Source organism: Balearica regulorum, chromosome 3 (assembly GCF_011004875.1).
Source record: "Balearica regulorum gibbericeps isolate bBalReg1 chromosome 3, bBalReg1.pri, whole genome shotgun sequence".
Lineage (NCBI taxonomy): Eukaryota > Metazoa > Chordata > Aves > Gruiformes > Gruidae > Balearica > Balearica regulorum.
This window is the reverse complement of record NC_046186.1, coordinates 114788585-114804849: the sequence shown is the minus strand read 5'-3', so window position 1 is coordinate 114804849 and position 16265 is coordinate 114788585. Positions and strand designations below refer to the sequence as shown.

The following is a 16265-nucleotide window of genomic DNA, read 5'->3' as shown; positions in this document are numbered from 1 at the left end:
ATGTAATTTATTAATCAAGCAAAACAGAGTAGAGGAATGAGAAATAAAATCAAATCTTAAAACACCTCTCCCCACTGCTCCATTCTTCTTGGGCTTAACTTCACTCCCGGTTTCTACCTAGTCCCTCCCACAGGCTGCAGTTCTTCATGAACTGCTCCAGCATGGGTCCCTCCCACGGGGTGCAGACCTTCAGGAGCAAACTGCTCCAGCGTGGGTCCCCCACGGGGTCACAAGTCCTGCCAGCAAACCTGCTTTGGTGTGGGCTCCTCTCTCCACGGATCCACAGGTCCTGCCAGGAGCTTGCTCCAGTGCAGGCTTCCCACGGGGTCACAGCCTCCTTCGGGTGCCTCCACCTGCTCCGGCGTGAGGTCCTCCACAGGCTGCAGGTGGAATCTCTACACCCCCTCATCCTTCCTCCACGGGGTGCAGGGGAATCTGCTCTGGTGCCTGGAGCACATCCTCCCCCTCCTTCTGCACTGGCCTTGGTGCAGAGTTTCTCACATTATCTCACTCCTCTCTCTGGCTGCAAAAGCTCTCACTATGTTGTTTTTTTCCCTTCTTATCTATGTTATCCCAGAGACACTACCGCTGTCACTGATGGGCTTGGCCTTGGCCAGCGGCAGGTCCATCTTGGAGCCGGCTGGCATTGGCTCTATCAAACACAGGGGAAGCTTCTAGGAGCTTCTCACAGAAGCCACCCCTGTAGTCCTCCTACTACGAAAACCTTACTGCACAAACCCAATACAAGGGGGCAGGCAAACTAGTATGTAAGGGTCAGCTGATAAGACCAAGAAGAATTTAAACTATAATGGAATTAATAGGTTCAAGAAGTGTAACACTGAGGGAAAATGAGTATGTGGATGATTGATACCACTGAAGGAGCTCCTGGGTACGTGAAGCAGGGGATTTATTAAGAGGAAATAAGTGTGCTAAGTTACTAGCTTGAAATCTATGGATTCAGAGAAACATTATTCCACCAGCTAAGCAGCAGCCTACAGAACACTCATTAAATACATGCAACTTTTGCAGCTTTTTATGAAAAAAACCCACTTCTTCAGATGATCCAGGGCTTGAAAGTAGTAAAAATATAGTCCCTGGCGAGCACATACTAGCCAAGAGATGCACACACAACAGAGAAACTGTAGGGAGAAATGGAACAAATCTGGCAGGCAGCTGCAAGCACAACCATGCTACAACCTGTAACTTCCCTGGTGAATTTAGGAAGTATTAGTGACTTCCTTGAGAGCTGGCTTGAACATCCATTGTTAGGGAAGGAAGTCCTGCAGTCTATGAAAGAAGCTACTGTTGTTCTTTAAGGGATAGAAAAGACCCTTCTTTATTCACACTGGTAGACCCACGTTGTTCCCGAGTCAAAAATTCAAGCAAAATGCTTGAATGCTCTTTAGTTACCATGTTCTCAATTTATTGAAGCCATGCCATAAGCTAAACTCATTAAGGTGAGAAGACCATCAGATACACCTATTCCTAATCACCCATACTGCTAATGCCAGGAAAGATTTATTTCTTACTACTTTACATAGAGAAAGCTTATGGCAGGCTGGAGCTTTGAACAGAACCTCTTGTCCCACGTGGCTGCTGGTTCCCAGTTGCTTGAAGAGGAACCTACTGCTTGCGTCAATCCAGAATGAGTCTTATCAGTCAATGTGTTTGATCTCCTGTTTAAATTAGAGAAATAATTTTAGCATGGACACCTGTTCTCTCTTTGTTTTGCCCTTGACCCCATGGCCTTTTGTACAGGAAATATGGAATTTATCACAGGATTAAAACTTGCAAGAGCACATCAAAAGATACCCGAGTATGCTTATGACTGCAGAATATTCATGTCAAAGTCAACAATTAAAATATATAGCTAAAGGATTCTATGTTTGATTTTTTGTTTGTTTTTAGAAAACCTCAGTTTGAAGCGAAATCACAACCAGAAATGCTAGAAATCATCCCTCTGCAAAGCAGCTGGGAGTAGTTGGACAAGTCTTTGAACAATGCCTTGAAGATCCTGGAGAAGTCTAAAGCTCATTCCTTTTTTCCTCCCCCCCCCTTCAAAATGATTCAGCATGATTAGCAGAGCATAGATAAAAACACAGGGGGTGGATGAAAAAAAAAAAAGTTCAAGCAGCCTATGAAGATACACTAGAATTGCTGGGAACAGAGAATCCTCAGCATGTGGCAGATGCTTTCTGCAGGCATCCACAATATTCTGAGTGCCCTAAATGCAGTGACAGTGGCTCAGGGTGCCCTGAAATACAATTGAGCTTTCAGAGACTGATGATAGCAAAAGTTTCAAGGTTATGCTGTTAGAAACACACCTTCAAAAATTATTAGTATCTTTTAGCCAAGACAAAGCTATGCTCCCAGGAAAGAATAAATGGTTGATTGTTGCTTACCTTAGGCTTCACCTGAAAGCCACAAATGTTCAGAAAGACCAACAACACCCTGAGAAGTTGTCTCCAAAAGAGCATACTTTACTGTAGAAGGGAAAGGGATTAAATAACCTCAGGCTGCACCCCAGCTGAGAACAACTCCAGGAGTGTCTCACAGCCCTGATTGAAAGAACTCAGAATAATAGGTTGAATGGGGACAGCTGTTTGGGATGCCCTGGATGTAACTTTGGCAGGTTAGCAGATGTCTCCTCATGCCCAAGAGATACAAGGGCACTTGGTGAGGAGGAGCAACAGCAGGTGATACAGGACTGTTCTGGTAAACCGCTCAGGTGTGCCACATTGAAGAGCATGTGATGTGAGCAAGTATGCTCAGCTGATGTGTCCCACCTCACAGAAATATCCCGCAGTTTTGACATTTCGCAATGATTTTCTTTCCTTTTTTTTTTTTAATAAGGGTTAGTCTTGTGCTGGTAGGCACTAAAATCCTAGTATCCTGTAGTGCCTGAAAACATATATGTGTATAAACCCCAAACAGAAAAACAATCCTCTACGCCTCTACACAGTATCTACAGTCATGTGCTAAGAGTAACGAGCAAGCACATGAGCACTGCACACTACATACACACATGAACTTTTAGACAGTGAGAGTGATTATTAAATATTTGTTTATTCAAAATTGAAAGTGTTCTCCTCTGCCAAAAAAAATCACAGCCTGTCCAGTTAGTTGATAGACCTCCTGATTGCTAGATAGCAGAAACAACATGCCTCTCCTGCCATGAAGGCACTTGCTCCCATGTAATAGCAACCTCATAGCAGAGCATCAGCACGGTGCAATCTGTATTTCTCTAAACAAAGAGACAGTGTCCTTTTACGATCAACTTAACCTCCACTCCTGAGTGTGTGGCAGGACGTGAGAATTTAAAAGTATTCTTTTTTTGTAGTTTTACTTAGGAAAAAGCAGCAGCTGCAATCTATGCCGTAGGAAAGACAGGATCTTGTCACCAGGGCTTGTGTGCTGTGTTGGACAGGCATTGGCAGGTAAACACCACTTAAATCATGGAGGTTAGCATTCTGCATATGTGTAAATGCACATGCTGATCTCTGTCCTGATCCCTGTGCACAGGGATATTGGATCATATAGTGTATAATCCAATACACTGCTCTTTCACCACTCCCATCAGGAATGGAGATCTTTCCATGTTGTTGACTTTGGAGAATATTGAATTTTTCCTCTTTCCCAACTGGAGAAAATGTGATGGCAGCTGCCAAAATCAGGCTCCTGATATTAACTACCTGCTTGGCTTTGTATGTGACCGCTTACAAGACTGAGCAATCACAGAGGGCAGCCACAAATGTCCTAGAATTGAGGGGTGGGGGAAACAAGAAAAAAACCTATGAAAGTAGAATAGACAAACAATGAATTACAAAAAATACCAATAACGCAGCACCAAAAGGATTAGCCAAGCAGGTTGCAGTCAGCCACGGTGAAATGTGACACAATAAAACCCCAGTTATTGAGTTAGGACAGCCCTAGGATACAAAAGACTGAAATGAAAGCAAGCTGTGGATTGCTTTGTTCTTGAACATTGAATATTTTTTCCCAGAAGCATGAAGCATGAAATATTACAGTGATAACAGAGATTGGAAAAGGAAAAAAAAAAAAAAACACAACAAAAAACCAAGGAAAAATCTTTAAGGATTTATTTAGGATACACTGAAAGAATAATTTGGTTCAGTCCTAAACATCACCTGCAACAAAGTAGCCCAACAGCTATGAGAAGGATGGGACATTTGCCCGTGTTCGCATTTCTCAGTACAGCTTTCAATTATATGTTCCTAAAGGACCAGTGCTGGTCCTGGAAGGCAAGTACAGCTCCTTGCGCTCCCTTGCCAGCACATTCCCACCCAGTGTGCCAAGGGGCCTTTCCTCCTTCAGCAAAGGCAGTCCCTGGGCGAGGGGCAGGTTTGGGACCCTCCTGGGTGGGGGACACGCCAGCACCGCACAAATGCAAACGGTGGTGCCGCTGCCATGAAATCCAGCCCCTGCCAATGGAGATTTTAACTCTGAGAAAAAGATGAACCCTCAGTGGGAATCCAAGGAAGAGTTTGTGGTTTTAATTTCACCATATGGCCAGCTGCCATTGTTTTAGGATATATTGCTGGTAGTTAATCAGGCAGCCGGCAGCTTGAATGTTTAGTGCTGGCTGGCAGCCAGTGTTAATATTCCAGCCCAGTGTGGTCACCAGCTGTGACAGCAGCTTGAGCAGGACCTCTGTGCCCAGCCTAACTTCATGCTACCGCTACGTCCATCTGAACGCAAAACCAGAGTAAGCACGTGGGCTTTAGAAGTGCCACTGAGGATGTACATCATCCCACTCAAGTGAGAAATCAGTCGTATTCCCTCCACCCCAGCACTTTGGGTAAACACAATTTGTTCGTCATGATGTCTGCAGAAAAACAGTGACTTCAAACTGTCACCTGGTACCTTCTCATCCTCAAAAGGTGTCTGCACTGCTTTAGTATTTTCAGACACCCAGACACTCAAAAATTCATATTCCCCTATTTCAAGCAGAAAAGATTAAAGAGTTAAAGCTTCCCTCCCACATGGAGGGAAAGGAGAGAAGGTATTTTCCTGGGGGTTGGGAAGCCGAGGTTGTCATGTTGACACTGCTGACTGCCAGTTTTATGGCTGCACTTCCTAACTAGAGCAGAAAGGTCATCCTTCTCTGAACATCATCTCTTTCAGGCAAGAGCTCAGCCTATTGCCTCGCTGAATAAATAGTTTTAGCTTGTAAAAATAAATAAATACTTTCTTATTCTTCTTTATGCTTTGAGGATTAGGACATTTAGAGAAATTACACAGTGCTTTGAGCCATTTTACTGCTTTGTTGTTAGTACTTCTAACTAAATCGGCCGGTGAGCAAGTGATATTCTGGATCTGAAGGCTGATGGACCCTTCTTCCCTCCCAAGCTGAAAGACTTTTGGCAGTCCTGTGTGCCACATACATAACACAGCATTTTATACCATTAGATCATCATCCCGTATGAAGGATATTCAGAACACAGCTCTTCCTATGCTTTTATGGGAATTAGGCACTTTTCCAGGCACATGCGATTCAACTCTGCAGAAATTCTAATGCTGTTTGTATGGGGAACAGGCACATACAGCTGGTTCAGTGCTTCAGTAGCTGTGCAGCGGCAGTCCTGTTATTTAGCACTCATTTACTATACATCATTAATACCCTGTAGGCTTTCCAACACGTAGTTTGTTCCTGCTCTCATTTCTGTATGGTTTTGATGTGTTAGATGTGTGAACGGTGCTTTTCGGGGCTGTTCAGAGCAATGCTTACAGTCTTGTTTGCTGCTGCATCAGTGTGATTTGGAAACTAATAAAAATCGAGGCATCGGCTTCACTGGCAGCAGTGTGCACTTACATGCATGCTGTTGCTTGGAACCTTTTAGGGGAAAAAAATTATTGGCAATATCTTCTATGCTGTTTTCAGCTGGCAGAGGGGCAGGGCAGCTTTTTCTCATGCTAGCAATGTAAGAAATCCCTGTTGTAATAGCTAGTGCTTACTATTCCTGTTGATAGCTTCCCGATCCCTTGGAATGTATGAAGAAGCTGTGGCCAGAGAGCAAGCACAGAGTTCATTCACTGCTGAACCTTCTCAAGTCATCTAAACCTTCTATTTCAGGCACCTTCATTCTACTTAAAATGGGGGAAGCAGCCTGCACCAGAACCTGTCAATGGGGAGATGCAGTACATGCTGTGTAACCCACATGGGCACAGGGAGAGGCAGCATGGGTAGATGTAGCATAGCTTACTGCCAGCCAGTTACAATAGAAAAGTGATTATTTTCCTCCTCCTCTACAGTTGGGTGAAATCAAGAGCAAACAGACACATATTTTAAAGCCCTGTCAGGTCTTTTCCGTGATCTATCTCCAGAGTGGAGAGGAGGAGAGTGTGATGAGGTCTGAGGGACATACAGAGGAATTTAGAAATCCTAGAATAAAATTGCCCATCGTCACTGTGACCATGTAGTTTAATTGTAGAAGCTAAGAAAAAAATCCTACTACAGTTAATGTTATCAAGCACATCTTTACTGCAATGTATTTTTCCGTGTGCAGCCCACTCTTAAGAAAAGGCACTTTGGCTCAGTATGTTAGAAAACCTCTTAAATAAGTTTAAACTGTTGCACTTATTCAGCCATACGCAGATGGTTTTCTGCTGCCTTCTCCATCCTTATTTCCCCTTCCACCTCTGAGCAAGCCCAGACCACTGCACGTCCCCAAAAACCAGGTGAAAACACCCAAGCCCACAATTACACAGTCCCACAGCCAGTTACCACAAGTCAGACCAACAAGAACTAGGGGGAAAAATTAAAGCTCAAATGCCCAAAACAAGTCAAGCCACAGCTAAGCTGAATAATTTCAGGGGCAGGTCTAAACTGCACATACCAGCACAAATATTTTGATGATCTCAGTTAAGAGACTCCACCTCTCCCTCTTCAGGGCCATAAACAAAGTTAGGTCACTAGAAAAACATTTTGAACTGAAGTACCCCAGCAGGAGAATGCACTCTTCCTTGGAGTTTTAAATATTACAGCCTTATAAAGCAAAAACACTTAGAACTGGCATAAAATCACTATGTTTAGTAGGATTTTTTTTTACTTTTTTTTTTTTAAAGCTAACTACGGAGAGCTAAATATTACCCTCACGGTGCTTTTAAGCCTGACGCTGAGGCTGAAATACAGGCAACACTCAGCTGGGCATGGCTTTTTCGCCTTCCGTAGGTTGAATGCTGGCATTCACTGGAAAGCTGAAAGCTTGGAGGTGGGGACAAGGTGGCTGGTGGTGCACAGTAGCACTGCCTGCACATCACCCTGGACCAAGCGCCCATGCCACGACTGGTGGCCACACAAGAATTTTGCGGGGGGGGGGGGGGGGGAGGCGGGGAAGAGCTATAATTACATTTCTGTCACAGCAATTATGTGTATTTCACACAGCTTAGCAGATGTCATGTGGTACAATAGGTGCTGTGAAGAATACTCATTTATTAAGTAATTTATAGCATAATAATTAACAGCTAATCACTTGCAAGTTAGGATGCTCTGGGAACAGACCCAATTCGCAGTGTGTGCTGCCTCCTTCCAGGAAATCTCACTATTTAGACAGTGCTCCTCACCCCTGCAAAGCCAGCTTCTCTGCTCCATCCACACAGAGTCTGTGCTTGGACACACAGATCTGCAGGTAATAACTATGTATGTGGCAGCAGCTCAAATTAAGAAATCAGGCTTTCATATGAGATCCACGGGGTGGGTGGGGAGCCTCAACTGCTGCCTCTGAAGACATAGGAAATAGGAGAACAGGCTTTTAGACCAGGCTAGAAGAAAAATCCCATCCTTTTACAATGGAGCAGGCTTCATTTCTTTGCTCTGCCTGGTTATTTTGAAGTTAACGCAGATATATCTGCACTTCTACCACATCTCCCATCAAGGCATGGTGGTGCCTAACTGGAAACTGCTTCAGCCTCTCCATGTTGTCACTGTCCTCAAACCTATATCACAGGATGGCTTAATTTAAAGCTTTTAACCCAAAAGCTGCTCAGATGCAAAGCCACAGGTTTTCCAAGCCAGTTCTCTCCATTGCCCATGTGCTGCCTTGCTGCACACCAGCTTGCAGGGCCCGGCCTGCACCTTCTCCAGCAGCCCAGCTCCAACTGAAGTTGAAGGATTTAGGGTAACTTGAAACCTCCATACATCTGGGATGGTCTAAGTGGCAGCATTTGGGATTTTGAACCACCATCTTGAAGGACTGCCCAGGAAAGTTCAGAGGGAAATCACTGCTCAGAAGCAGCCTGAGCTTTCCAGGAGACGAGGCTTTCCAAGAGCACTAATATGGTGTCCCATTGTTGCCCAGCATCCCCAACTAATTTCTTAGCCATATTTACAGCATTTTTCTGCATCACAATCACTTACTTGGGTGGCTATCACCCAGTAAGTCAATAAAATACTGCTAAAAGTTTCTGCATTTGAGCTGATATGGAAAAAAAATAAAAAGACTTGTTCCAGGAGAGACTGTCCTCAGTTTGTGGTTATATTACAGCCTCACCAGCATAGTGCCATTCAAACCACAGCATAAAGCCACATTTCCACTTTTCTCTGCTGGCAGCAAAGCTCCAGAAGCGCATGCCACTGCTTGGTGGGGAACAAGGAGCCGCTTCCACCAGAGCAGCACACTAGCCCTCACAAAGGGGCACATTTTGGCCAGGGCATGGATCAGAGGAAGGTCCTTGTCCTTGGCTGGCATGACCCTATGCAGGTCAGTCCCAACTGTAGGTGCCAGAACATCAGCCCCATGTGGTTTAGTCTGCTGTGCAAAGACACCTCTTCCCTGCTCCCACCAGTTATGGCCCAAAGCAGGAAACTTTAAACTCCTTCATCATGTATTTTCACTTAACTGTGGGTTGTCCTCAGTCCTTGCCCCTGTACCTAATTTCCATTTAGGCAGAACGTGCTCTCAGCTGTCAGTGAACTCCACTGCCCTATTCCACATTATTAAAAAATAATATTTCCTTTATGAGTTTAAAGTTTGCCTTTGCAGATTGCTTTCAGGGACCATCCCCTCATTCCTCTACCATGAGACAATCCAGTAAGGATATATATCACTACCACAGCCTTTTATTTCTTTCCCCTTTAAACTAAGCTGTACCAATCCCTAAGGTTTTCATCTAGGCGCCCCTCCAAACTGTAATTTTCATCACCCACCCAATCCCATGACTGCCTGCATTTTGGAACAACAGCAATCAGCTGCAGCCATTCCGCTGTTGCTCTTGGGCTTCAGGCTTTGGTTTTGTTTCAGTCCTCTGCAATGCAAGCAGCAGCAACTCGCTATAAGCCTTGTCTGCCTGCGGGAGGGCTTATTCCTGCCCTCCCGTGGGGTCCTGGGGCTTGCTGGAGCTTTTATGCCCTCCTTTACTGCAAAAGGGTTGCTTAGGACATCCCATATGTACATTGCATGTAAAGGTCATGGCCCAGAAAGGTTCTGTTGAGTGCCTCATACAATTGCAGTGCTACAATACATAGCCACGTGGCTGGCCAATTCAGCAAAGCACAAAACTTAATACCAGACCACTAGTATTTTTTATCTGCTGTTTGGTTAGAGCAAGCACAGCGTTGCATTCAAATTGCTTTGAGGAGATGGAGAAGAGAGTTGAGAAGAGTTGACCCGTCTTTGGACATGGCTAATTTCATCCTGCCAAAGTCAGTGCATCAATGGCACTCAAAAGCATCTATAGGAAGTAGGAAGCTCTTCTTTCCCCACCTTTCCTTTTTAGATGCACTGCGTACAATTACACTGTCGGGTATTTTTCCAAAACACTTTCCCAGCAAAACTCTCCCTGGAGACTACCCAGTAGCTCCTGCCCTGTGGAGCACAGGCTGCATGATCATCCACATGCCATTGAAAATTTGTACCTGTATTAGTAACTACAAGGAGAAGCAAGCCAAGATTTCTGATGACAAATATTTCCATAGACATTTGTCTCGAGATTTGTTAGCTCCTTGCTTGGTTCTCTGCAAGGATCCTTGTTTCAGCAGGGGAGAAGCAGTGGAGCATGCCTCAGCCCTGCTGCTGCCTGGCCACAGAGCCTGGGTCCCCTCAGGGCATGGGGTTTGTCCCAGGAGAGAAGGGAGCCCATGGATGCCCTACATGCCTGGGTGCCACCTACCCTTTCCACTGCCACCACAACATGGAGCAATCACAGCAGAGGCTGAAGTGTCTTTCTGGCCTCTGATCTCATTCCCACTCCTATAAACGTCTCTTTATCATCTGTCCGTGAAAATCCCCTCTTTGCTCACTAATTGCCCATTTACTACCATCTAGTACCTTAAATGAAGCCTTAGATGAGCCTGAAGTTCCTCCCCAGCACGCAGATGCAATGGAGAAGGAGGGTGAGAGGAGGAGGTCAGCAGGGAACAAGAGGCATCCTCCTAAACCTGCCAGGGTATGCAGGGACTTCTGAGCCTCTGGAGATCTCCCTTGGCATGGCAATAACTTCAGCTCCTACCAGTGGACAGACGTTCATGGGCAGCAGAAGACACACGAGTGGTGTCCCAGCAGGCCGTGAGCATCTGCATCCCTTTCCCGTCTCTTTTCTGGGGTTGGAAAGGGAAACCAAACTCCTTTCCAGCATCTCCCATTGCTGCCATTTTCCCCAGATGTTATTTTTTTGCTTTCACTATCCAGGCTGAGGCATCAGCCATGGCCACCACATGTTAAATAAGGTGTCACCCGTTCTTCATTGCTTGCACAGGGAACTGCCTCCATGTCTTCTCTACCTTGATGATTCATGTCTAAGGACAGTGCTATGTGGCTAGACAAGGCTTGTCGTCCCTGCTTCAAAAGCCAGGGAAAAAACCAATAAGCTGAATTTGGGAAGAATGAGTTCAACCAGGGCTCAGTAAATGTCTTTTAAGAAAGAAAAAAAATCAGCTGACATTCAAATACTGCTCCACCCCCACAGCTCCTAGGACATCTCCCAGTCTCCAAGTACATCATGGATCCTCTGAGACCTCTGTGCACACCACAGTCACTCAGTGATAATGCATGAGAGAATGGTTCCCGCCACAAAAAAAAAAATCATACCTGGTTGTCCATAAATCAAGAGAGCGTGTCATTTCATATGGCCAAGGGCTGAAGAAAGAGGAAGGAAAACCCCTAAAGACAGCAAAATATCACCTTTTGTGGGCTTGAAGACCAGCACTTCTCCCAGCTCTTCCTGCAAAGAGCACTGATGTAGCTCTTTGATGGGTAACAAGGCACAGGTACTGCCTGTCCTGGCTCAGCCCTAAATCATCTCTGTATCTGAAACAAGCCAAGCCAGGGAATGGCACATAATTTCCAGTGTGCCAAAACAGCTGATGTCACCCGCAAGACCCTTTGTGCCACGGTGGCTCTGGGTCAGCCTAAAAGCAATTTTCAGATCGAGCTGCTGGGAATGACCTGGAAAGGAATTATTTCACTTGCTATGTGAGTAGAATTCATAGCATGTGCTTGTGGAACAGATGGATAATTTTTTTTTTTTTTTTTTAATATATAAGCAGTCCTTTGAGTTTGAAGCACTGACTTACAGAAGCAGCAATGCAGTGGAGCTGCCATGAGCTCTTGAAAGCACTGGCTTCATTCCCAATGTGTGTCACCGCTTTCTTCAGTGCATTGTGAAGGAGAGTAGCTAAACATCCAGCTTCTGATGCTTTCCAGTAGCTATGCAGCAGTGATAATCAAACTTGAGAAAACCTCTTAAAATGGGACAAAACATGCTTTGGCTATAGGAAGGAGTGGGATGCACTGGTTTTGTAACTGGCCAGGGGATGGCAGCTCAAAAAGCTCAGGGCAGGTTAAGTTGGTACCTTTGACTTGCTCCTAGATGGCACTGTGGGCTTGGGGAGATATAACAGCTTTCACTAACCTGCTGAATATTACAGGAGATAGCTTCCCACAAAGGAGCACAGTTTTGGGCTCACCTTTCTCCTGGAAAAGCTAGGAAGTCAGCAGAAGCATTGACCTGTTGATTAGTTGCTTGCCTTTGGGATCCAAACCTTACCTTACTGGGAGACAGCAGAGTTTGCAACCTGAAGATCCCCCAAACCCCCTTCCTGGAGCCAAGGAGGGAAAAGGGGAGAAGCTACCAGCCAAATCCAAGGCCAAGACAAGGACAGTATTATTTTTAGCCCCTGCTGCTTTTCTTTGACCTCAGTGGGGAAACAAACGCACTCTGCACAAACCCATTAATGCTTTCCTTCATTTTATGATGGAAAATTACACACACTTATCTGCCTCCTAGGGAGATGCTTGCATTTAATTCTCCGCTATTTGCAAAATACTTTGAAATTCACACATAGAAAAACGCTGGGTAAAGCTGATTGTTTCCTTTGACATATGTGGAGCAATGATCGGGATGCCTTTGGGAGACCTATTTTTGTCTAACCTTATTGCTACCCAAACCTGGATGGCACTAAACAGCACTGAAGTGACTTGCTGGTTGGGGAGTGTGCGCAGGGAGGTGTTCATTCTGCTCTGCATATCTCTGCAGGCAGGAGGGGTCCATCAGCATCAACTAATTTGGATGAGCCTGTTATTAGAGAGCAACACAGTCACCCCGCAGCAGAGGGGCACCACAGCTACCATTCAGGCACTGGGGAAGCTCATTTCTTTATCATCTCAGTGCATATAAGATGCTCTCACCTGGTTTTGCACAACCTTGGTATTTGTAATGCCTGGATTTGTACTGCAGCCCCCTCCCTTGGCATAGCTCCCTCCATGCTGCAAATGTTGCTTCTCCCATGTTTCAACAGCTGAGATATATGAATTGCTTTTTGAGGGCAAGGATGGAAATAAAATCTAATGAAATCTCCGAGGTACCTTTTTCCTCCTTCATCAGTCTCCTTGCCACTTCCTGCAAAGAAACACAGCAGGGCCTTTTCCAGCCCCTTTTAAGCTCACCCTGGAGAACAAAAGCTGAGCACACGTATGTACAAGCTGTTTCATTCAGTCCACACCTCCACAGCACATCTTGGCCACAGCTGGTCAAGAAGTGCAAAGAGATCATCCATGAGGTGCACTAACTGGTCCTGGTTCACTCAGGGACCTTCCAGCTCCAGCTGTGTCCCATACCTGGCAGCCTCTGGCCAGCCCAGCACAGGGGCACAGCACCATAGCAGCAGCCCTTGCTGGGTTTTTGGTGGCAGACAGTGCCCTCCAGTGGGACATTTGCCACCACACCATGCACACATCTGCTTTAGAAGCCCTAAACTAGACAAATAGAGCAGTTACAAGTCTTCAGCTGCAGGACAAGCTGGAGAGACAACTGTGCTTCACTGCCAATGAGCAGGATTTCTTTGGTGGTGGTGCTTTTTTCATGCAAGCACCTAAAATGCTGTCCCCATCATTCAGTGACAGGGGATCCACATGCCATGAGCTGGCCAGGAGTCTCCCCAAAACTTTAAGTCAAGCTCTGGGGGTGTTTCTAAGCCAGGCTGGAAGAATTTCCCCCCAGATCCTCAGGTCATACCAGGACTTCCCATAAAGCTCTGCCTTAGGGGCATGGGAAAACATGCAGCACTGAGCAGAGATACAGAATATTTTTTAATTTCTTAAATTAAGCACCAGAATATCTTATTTCCTTTTTTCCTTAAAAAAGGTGTTTAATTTCAATGTGCTGACAGTTCTGCACAGCTTTCAAGCAGGTTAAGTCAGGAGAAGATGTACAGGAGTATGGAACAAGCACTTTATTTCCCAAGCTGAGCTAGTATTAAAAAAAAATAGTTCACAAGACAAAGATGACTGTGGTGGGATATTCCTGGTCCATTAAACACACCAGAAGGGTTTGCACAGCCAGGAACTTCTGCCAGCCAGGGAAGGCAGAAGTGACTGCACAGGTCACCAGGGCCACAGGGGCTTTGGGGAGCCCCAGGACCTCCTCAGAGTGGGGGGGACTGCTCCAGGAAGACCCGGTACGCCTGGCTGGGGTGGGCCCGGGCATTCCACAGCCACTCAGGGGGCCTGGCCCGCAGCTTCAGCTGCAAGGGGTCAAGGCGCAGGCACTCCCCCAGGTCATGCAGCTCCATCGCTGGCTCCTCCACAGCCCTCACTGGTGGCTCCTCAGGGCTCAGGTTCCTCCTGGGGTGCTGTCCCCACCTGGCTGCCCTACACAGGGCACCAGCAGCCACCAGCATCACCAGACTGGCTGTGATGGCCACCCCCACCAGAATGTCAGCATGGCGGAGAAAGAAGCTGATCCCTGCAAGAGAAGGTCCATGGCCTTGTCCTTCTTGCACCAGTGGCCCCCACTGTGCTCACAAAGTCTCCCATGTCCACCACATCATGACCCACAGTGCGCAGGGGTGAGACCTGGAGCTGTGGATGGTCCTCCAGGAGAGTCAACATCTCTCCTACTGCCCTCCAGAAACCCTCATGGCCACTTCCAGGGCAGAGCATCTCTCCCAAGCCTCCATCCTAAAGAAATATTTAGGCCAAGAGCCAGCCTGCAGGAACAGCACTGCCCCAGGAGAGCCCTGATAGAGCAAAGCCATTGCCAAACCCATGTGCAGCTACATGGAGGCTAGAAGATCTGCTACCATTTCCATCCAGACCTGAAGTGACACTCTCCTTGACTCGAGACAAATATACATTTATAAAATTATTTATATATTAATATAACACCATATCCAGCCAGTCTGGATAGGCTTAGACTGCATAACTGGTTAATGAATTTGCAGCTGAGAGGTTGAATAAGAAATGCAATTTGGCTGCAAGCTCACATTCAGGTTTAAGCTACTTCCAATGCTGCAGGGATAAAGTAGTAGTTTTGGTAAAGCAGCAGCAGCGTTTTGAGTACATATTGCAGAATATTGGTGTTTTTCAGGCTGGGAAGCTCCATTACTCTGCAAGATTGGATTAGCCAGTTCTGGATTATAGTCAAGCACCACACGCCATCTGCTTAGCTTTGTGTCAAATATGTCAGGGCAGCACTGGGATAATCACCAGGAACATCATCTCACCAAGATCTACATGATGTGACAGGAGACCACAGGGCACTCCAAAGAGTGACCAAGTTCGTGGATCAGATTGGTTTCAGCAGAGATAACATCTAAGTCACCCTTGGCCACGCTATGTTTATAGCGACAAACCTGAGCAGCCAGTCAGGACATGCAGAAGGTCTGGGGGAATAAAGACTTGCATGTGCCAAGTTTTAACCCTGATGCAGAGAAAGTGGCAGACTGGGGAAGGGGGGGGGGGGGGTTGGGGGGCAGCAGGCAGGGAAGAGGCTAAGCCTCATGGAGAGGTTATACTTGGAAGTGCCAACACAGCCAGTGAGCAGAGCACAGCAGCAACCACCACAGGCTGTTACCAGTAAATACTGGTTAAATAACCACCAGGTTCAGGCACCGGTGGCTGCGTTGACTCACGGTTCCCAAGAAGTGTGAGGCTTACTGAGAGTTTCCATCCATAGCTTCCCTTAAGCAGGGAGAGGGAATCACAGAATTGATCACAGAGGGGTTGAGGTGGGAAGGGACCTCTGGAGGTCATCTGTTCCAGCCCCCCTACTCAAGCAGGGCTGCCTAGACCCAGTTGCACAGGACTGTGTCTAGACAGTTTTTCAATATCTCCAAGGACATAGACTCTACAACCTGCCTGAGCAACCTGTGCCAGTGCTCAGTCACCTTCACACCAAAAATAGCATTTCCTGAAGTTCAGAGGGAACTCCTGTGTTTCACTTTGTGCCCACTGCCTCTGGTCCTGTCAGTGGGTACCACTGAGAAGAGCCTGGCTCTGTCTTCTTTCCACCCTCCCTCCAGGTATATACATTGATAAGATCCCCCTGCGACTTCTCTTCCCCAGGCTAAACAGTCCCAGCTGTCTCAGCCTTTCCTCATAAGAGAGATGCTCCAGTCCCTTCACCATCCTTGTGGCCCTTCATTGGACACTCTCCAGTATGTCCATGTCTCCCTTGAACTAAGGAGCCCAGAAGTAGCAGCTCTCCCTAAAACTTTCAGGCACCACTTAGGAGAGCCTTTGGAAGCACAGATGTCACACTGAATTACACCCAACAAGCAGTGATATGTTAACCTGTCATGGTTAACTGATGCAGGTCACCCCTTGGATACCTATCTAGGCTAATCTCTGAAAGCTGATGCCTTTGGAGTCTGGGCAAGACCATTTCTCCTTCAAGTGCAAGACTCTCCTCCTAACTTAAATAGCCACACCACTCTTCCTCCCTCCCCTCAGTTTCCAAAAGGATCACATTTGCCTCCAAGTCTGCTCATATCTGAAAACAGCTCCCAAAGAGCATCTCCTAAAGCCAAA

General features: G+C 46.4%; 1 protein-coding gene and 1 long non-coding RNA gene across 2 annotated transcripts in view; both read right to left on the bottom strand.

Annotated features, from left to right (window-relative positions):
* EHBP1 (EH domain binding protein 1) overlaps nucleotides 1-16265 on the bottom strand; it is a 382104-nt gene that overhangs the window by 302983 nt on the left and 62856 nt on the right. The gene's annotated exons all lie outside the window — the stretch shown is intronic.
* Nucleotides 1-16265, bottom strand: part of LOC142601149 (uncharacterized) — a 54012-nt gene that overhangs the window by 37356 nt on the left and 391 nt on the right. The window lies entirely within an intron of this gene.